At 44.9% G+C, this 7,465-nt stretch overlaps 1 pseudogene; it reads right to left on the reverse strand.

Annotated features, from left to right (window-relative positions):
• Nucleotides 1–3,766: 3,766 nt before the first annotated feature.
• LOC148039211 (uncharacterized) lies at nt 3,767–6,218 on the reverse strand (annotated as a pseudogene).
• Nucleotides 6,219–7,465: the final 1,247 nt, after the last annotated feature.

Consider the following 7,465-nt stretch of genomic DNA (forward strand, 5'->3'; position numbering starts at 1 on the left):
TGGTGCTGGAGTTCCAAAAATGATCTCCTCGTCTATCTCCGTGCTGATATCATCTCGGATTGAGATTGCTTGCATCCATAGAACGTGATAATGGCATTAGTCTGGAATCTCTCTAGAATCAATACACCTTGTTTTTGTGTGGCTTCCAATCTATCTCTTTGCATTATGGTTGGTTTGATCAGACTTTTTTCTAGATCCGATACATCACATAGGATCTCCTCATCTATGGAAGTGCTTGATTGGCTTTTGATTGACATATCATCAACCACACATTTCCATAGAATAGTTCCATCAATTCCTAATATACTTTCTAGGATGGAACATCCAGGTGTCTTAATCTCTTCAATTGGTCCCTTCGAATTCTTGTCTGTTTTAAGAATGTAGTTGACCATCATATCAGGCATGATGTCATATCCATTCTCATCACAGAACTTTGTAGGGGTTTCCTTAGATGTACACATATCTAAAGTTGCCAAGAGATGGATCCACTGTAGAGGCTCAAATTCCTCCTTAGAAAATGGATATGGTATGTAAGCCTTATCCTCTATTGGTCGATAAAATGCATAATTGTTTAGATGCAGGCTACCTTGGTCTGACGCACCACACATCCAAAGGGGTGCTTTGGCGTTCTTCCAAGATAGAATTATGACAGACTCTTGGGTGCCTGATTCAAAGTCTTCTACTGGTGTCCGAACAACATCCCGGTATGTCAGATCCTTGGTGTTTATCCGAGTGCTAACACCATCTTGCCATAGATAGATGTAGTCATATCCCTAGTCTTGAATCAATTTAAGCTGTCTCATGAATGGCCTTTTAAGGATTATGTCATAAGCTGATTTCTTTCCAAAATCTACTACAGCAAAGGTGTGCCACAATCAATGCAGTAGCCTTGAGGTAGGTTGTTTTTCAAGGGACAATCTCTTGCCTAGTGGCCTGCATGGCATTTAAAACAAGAGATTGGTTGCCTTGACTCTGACCCCCCGTGGTGGCTGCCTGTTTCTTTGGTTTACATTTTGTAATCCACCACCCGCAATGAACATGAAGGTCTTCTAATCCATAGAGAAATGATCAGAGTGTTTGGTCTCAGAACCTTTCATGCTTTGTGTTTGATGTGATGCTGATGGCCATGTTTCCATGGAGTACTCCTCACTATCAAGATCCTCCTCATAATATAGCATGGTTGGAACAATGGATAATTCATTTTCATCAGCCTGTTGTACATATCTTACCACCGCTTGTTGATTACTTGGTACAGGTGGCTAATATCGGTTGAACTTTCTCAGGTGCTGGCAAGGCTTGTGGATGACTAGCCTGGTATCTTTGGGGTGGAGGCAATTGATATTGCACGCCATGTAATTGGAAGTTTGGGTTCTGGTTTCTTGGGCGGTAATAGAATAGCTGTCTCATGTTTGGTATACCTATTGCAGTTTGCACACCATTTACTAATGCAAGGTGGAGGTGGATTGTTCTGTGTGGGGTATCCAAGGCATTGGTAAGTGGAATGATCACCACCACACATGCCACACCTCATTGGTTTGAGGACTCCCTATATTTGAGGTGCATTTTGCTGATTAGTATTAGATAATCCTAACCATTTTAGCAGATACTCAGCTAAGGCCTTAGTATCCATTTGGGATTGTTTTTCATTTGAGCTCAAGTCACTTTTTCCTACTATGCTAGTGGAATCAGACTTCTGGTCTGCTTCTTTGTCATCGTACAAGTCACAATTGTCCACTAAGTCTACAGCTTCTTTTGTGCAGCTCTCAATGTTTGTGAACCTCTTCAGGTACACATCCTTCTTTAGATGCTTGTTTCAGAGCCCCTCTAGGAAGAGGAAAACTAGCTCTCCTGTGTTGGTAGATCAGGTTCAGGACATCTAGTTATGTACTCTTTAAAACAATTGGCTGCGTCCTTGACTATTTCCCTTTTTTCCTGTTTGAAGCTATGGATCATGCCCACAATGTTGTGCTTGATCCCCACTCTTTGTGAATTCTTCAATGAACTCCTTTGTGAGCTCATCTATTTGATGGAATCGATTATGGTCCAAGGTGTTGAACCATGTCAAGGCTTTGCCTTCTAGCATCAGTTCAAACCCTTCATATTGGATCCAAAATATCGTTAACATGTTCAACTCATATCACTTGTGTGAATAGAGCCACATGGTTATATGGGTCTCCACATTTCCTCTGAATTTTTTACCCACCCATTTTTGCACTTGGGAAGGTCTAAACACCCTAGGGTTATATGGCATCTGGTATGGCATGTAGGGTGGCATAAATCCTCTTGCATATTGTGGGTATCCTTGTTGTCCAAAATATTATGGTTGGTATGGTCCTTGGTTGACCTAATAACTACCTTGTGGGTTCTGAGTTCTTGGGTGCATTGGTATGTTCATTGGCACCTGGTTCCACATTTCACGACCTGTGGTTTGATGCCCTAATCCAGTGGTTGTTAGTTGTGGCTATCTGCCAATTTTCACACCACCAATTGGTCTCGTCTGAGATTTTATGGCTAGTGATGCTGCTAGATAAGCAGCTCCACTAGTCAAAAGTCCAGTGACATTAAATCCACTTGATCCCATTGCTCTCAGCCTCTCATCTGGTATTCCGAAAGTTTTTCTGGATGCGATGGCATCTTGGGATGTACTCTTAGATTTAAACTTCTGGGGCAATGAATTCTCTACTGGGAATCCATTGTAGGTATACTTTTGTGCCTCAGTTTCAATTATAGCCTCAAAGTTTTGTTTAAAACGATCTTGAAATGTCACATTTGGAATGGACATTTTATCCATGTATACATAAAAAACTTTGGTCTCCATTAAGGTGCTCCCATCTGGATAGAGTGCTTGATAGAATACCCTGACTTGGGAATCTTGGTCATCCATGTAATAAAGGCCGACATATGTGTTATCAGTCAATGCCCGTTTAACGGTCAAAGTGTTCACAAATTTGGCATTATGACTGATTGGGGATGGGGGTTCCATAGCCCGGTGTATGTCAAGTTTCTCCTTGTAGACTCTGGGCTACTTGGAAGACAAGTTCCCACCAAGTTTATCCACCTCATCCGACTTGAGTATGGCTAAATACATAGTCCCATCTCGGCCTATGTACCGATCCCCCTGATAATTGACTTGCGGTTTAGGCTAGAAATCGATCAAGGTGTCCTCAACCTTAACACATAAATGGTCTAAAGGATCCCCGCATATTTTAGCTCCATGTACGTTTACATACAAGTATGTCAGCATCATTTTAAAATTCCGGGATCCTTGCCTTGATGATTCAGCTGTAGGGTTGAATTCTACAGCGTCATCCGCAAAGGGGTTTGTGCTTTGGGATGCCATTTCTGAAGTTGTGTTCGACTTATTTTCTAGAGTTTCACATACAGTTTCTAGTCCACTGAAGAGATGAACACTTTCTTCAGTCGATACCCTACTTTGTGATTCCTTTTCTGACTTATTACCAGACTTTAAAATTAAACGTGAATGTAAAAACATGTATTCAATAGTAGCGTTCAGATTCTTACTTGTTTCGAAGATCACTTGATTGTCCAAATCCACCGAATGGAAGTTGGTGCTGCTCTGGAATGCTTGCAAACTCACTATACGTGGTGAAAAAGATTTTCAATGTGATGTCACTGGTGCACAATGACAATGCATACTCTAATGCCCCCTTACTACACTTATAGATCTCCCAAGTGGCTTTTTGCTGTAGATTTTTGCTTTTGCTTTTTGTTTTTAAATTGTTTTATCTTTTTGGATTGCCCTACAATAATATGTACAAGAAGTCCAAAGTGATCCAAAAATCAGATTGTGGCATCTGATAGCTCAAAATGAGCATATCATCGAGACGATCTAGACACACTTTACAACTTAGGGTTTTGACATCCGAGGCTCCCGAAGCCTTCAAAACAGTGAAAATCGGAGTGGAAAGGTGGTAAAAAGTGAATTCCAAAAGGGAGGAAAAGCTACCACTTGGATTTTCCACTTAATCCCACATAGAGGATTTCACCCTTGGGCTTGAGCTTACTTATACAACTATGGGTTTATTATATATCAAAAGACCAAGACCAAGGCCTAGGCCTAGGCTTGGGCTTGGGTAATTCAACCAAGGTAAACTTTTACAAGGCCGTCCTGCTCCGGTCCCAGTCGAGTTTTTTTTTTCTTTTCCCACAGAAAGATCCTTTCATTAGTTAAAAAACAACCGCCCGCAGGGCTACAAAACATCCATCCAGATCATATACATGAGGCTGGGGGAGACTCTCCCTCGCACAAGTAATGAGTACAACCAGCTCTAGAGGAGCTAACTTAGAGAATGGATGGGAAAAGAGCCATACAAGTGGACAGTAGTGCCAAGTCACCCCCCAGGTTGGGTGGAGTAAAAGACCCCTGTCTGCCCGATCCGGTGAAAGGCCTGGTGACATCTCTCGGCCATCATGGAAGATCCATGGATGCACTCAAACTACCCTCATAAAGTGTGAATAAGCTCTAGCCAAAAGTCTCAAATGGTCTCAACAAGGGGCTGGAGACGCCCCTTAAAAACCCTGTGGCAAATAGGCCCACCAGACAAACCAGAGGGTAAGGTTGCTCACCAACTCCCATCTTGGATCTCTATGCTGTAGCTCTTGGACTGCCCTGAAGTTGGAGCTAGGCAAAGCCGAGGGTTACCAATACACAAGCTGATGGCCTAGCTCCCAGGATCGGTCTCGTATAGCTTAGTGCAGGCCTAGAAGAGGTGGACCATGCCACTACGCCCCAAGTGTAAGCTCCCCCTGGAGACAGGGGGGCTAGAAATCTAAGAATCCTCAACCAAACCTGTGGTGCATGAGGAAAATCCTAGAGGCAATGTCGTTGAGTCTCCAAGTGGTGTCCACAGCATGGGCAGGCTAATGAATGTCCGCTAAAGATAAGCCAGATGCCCACTGCTATCGCTCTGTGTCCGACTAGCCATTGGAAAGTAGAGATCCTACAATCCTGGCGGCTCGTCCAAATCCTAGACCAAAAGTCTAACAAGAAAGCCTAGCTGAGGCCCTGGCATCTCCAATGCTCTGCCGCCGCCGCTGTCGGGATGGCTCCCCTCCTCCCTGTCAAAATATGTCGACCCAAGCGTACTGTGTACTGGAAGAAAGATATGCCAAGTGCTCCTGGGGGGACAAAAGGATCTCGCCAGAGCCACTCTCCTGGATCCCATTGTAGCTGTGCTAATGGCTGGGCTCCAAAAGCCCAAAGCCGCCACTCCTCTTAGGATCTGGGTCTATCAGCCATCGAAACTCCGTGGCCAGCACCACTCTGACTTGCTAGAAAGCATAGTCTTCTATCAGAGGAGACTCCTCACTCTTTGCAGCCTCCCCTCCTCATGGACCTCAAAGAAGAGGCAGTTGCCCCTATTGAACAAGCTTGTATTGCAATCAAGACCTCTAAGCGGGTGAAGGCTCCCATCAAAGCCGGCGCCTCTAGCTCAAAGGATGCCTGCCAGCCCTCTACCAGCAACCCTCTGCCAGGGCCTCCTGTATCTCTGTGCACATTGTCAGATTCCCTCAAAGCAAGCCCAAAGCAAGCCCAAGAAGCCTGCAAAGCTCCTGCCAGTCACCAAAAGTGCGGGCTAGGCCAGCAGCCAAAGGCCCCCACTCAAGATGGGAGCAAGTGCCAAGCATATGCCCTAGAGTTGAGCGCACCAATGGGTTCCAAATCAAGGGCTGCCGAGCCCTCTCCTCCACACACTCAGGTGGCCTTTGAACTAGGTCAGGTCGTAGCAACTCCCACGCTCGGAGTATGCTCAAGGCAAACCGGTCCTCCCAGCCTCTACTCGAGCCAATCCGTTGCATCTTTGTGAAGATCCACTTGATCTCCAGTTTCCTCCTGTATCCATCGTAAAAGCAGGAGCTTCTAGGGCTCAACCCTTAGAAGAAGGCCCCTCACAATAAGTTTTCCAAGTAGGGCCTGACTCTGGTCAAAGGGGTCAACCAAGTTATAAGAAGCAGTCCCACTAAAAGCAAAATCACACTCCGAAATCCTTAAAAATTTTCCTCTGGTTATTTCTCGACCGTAGGGCCACGTCTAGGGTAGTACCACCTATGTAATTTCTTGGCCATAGGGCCACGTTGTCAAGGCTATCTCCCGGTCGTGTTGCTATGCTTGTCAAGGCCTTCAATCAATGGCCATTGACTGATATATCAGCACTCTATGCAAGTCTTTCCCCAGCCAGTCAACGTCTGTATGGCACTCTCTCGACCGCGTCCAGGGCCTTGCCGGCCAGCGGTCAACGGCCATGGCCCATGCACCCACAACAAGTCCTAATCATGTTGCTTAAACTGTGTTTTTTTCCCGGTCGTCATTGGGTGTCACTCTCTCGGCCGTATAGGTGTTCCCTGGTAGCGTCCGGTGTGTGATCCTACCGGTCATGTACTTTCTCAGTTAGATTTCTCAACCGTGGGCGGTATGTGTTACCTAGCCGTGGAGTTTATGTGTGCTGGCCGCGGTTTGCTCGTCCTACCGACCTACGCAATCACCGATCATGAATTGTGTGCCTCCCTGCACAGCTAAAATGGTAGCACCCGTATGTGCCCTCTAGCGGTCGCGTCCGGTGCATATTGTGACAATTTCAAGAAGGCGATCTGGGAGAAAGCATGTACTTGTATGCTGGTCAAACCCTTCTTGCCGAGTTGCGGTCACTTATTGTGGCGATCAATTATACCTCCACACCTTCCTCACGTTGACGGACATATATACAAGTATATGGGATGGTTCTCAATAAGAGGCGGAATGCAAATGTTCTCCTCACTTGTAAAGCGGTCTAGAGGGACTGTCACCTCGTGGAGGTCTTCTTCTCAACAAAAACTAGCCAAGTAGTTTTCTTTTGTGGCCTTGTGGCAATCTATATGAGTCTAACCACCATGAGATGATACCTTGATAGTGGACGGCCAAAGACAAGCTATATGAGCCTTTTTTTTCTAGGTGGTCACTATCAAATGGATATGTAGCAAGTCACAGTGGTCAAGGCATGGGAATGAGCTGGTCCAAGCATGAGATAGGGCAATCTAAAGATGCCAACAAGGACTGTTTCAACTTGGGACAATCCCCTTATCCATTTAAGACATCTAAATGTGGTTCGAGAACTCAAATAAGTGGGATGGAGATGGCGGACCAGTGTGGATGGAATGGAGTAGTACGGAATGGTCCAAAAATGCAAAAATATAAGTGAAATGTGATTATGCAGGGGATTTGTGTGTGTAAGGGTGGATGTGAGTGCCTAAAGCTGTCCTAAACTACGAAAAACGAACTAAAAAGCTGTAAAATTGGAGCAAACTAAAAGAACGTAACAAAAGTATTAACTAAAAAACAAAACACAAAAAATACATACATCCGACATTTAGAATACACAAAACACATGACATCATGCATACATGGACCTGGAACACCTACAAGCACAAGTCACAGACAAGTAAATCAACCTGGCATAGAAAACTAGAT

This window comes from Lygodium microphyllum, chromosome 3 (assembly GCF_053477565.2).
Source record: "Lygodium microphyllum isolate KBCC chromosome 3, Lygodium_microphyllum_v1.1.10, whole genome shotgun sequence".
NCBI classification, from domain to species: Eukaryota; Viridiplantae; Streptophyta; class Polypodiopsida; order Schizaeales; family Lygodiaceae; genus Lygodium; species Lygodium microphyllum.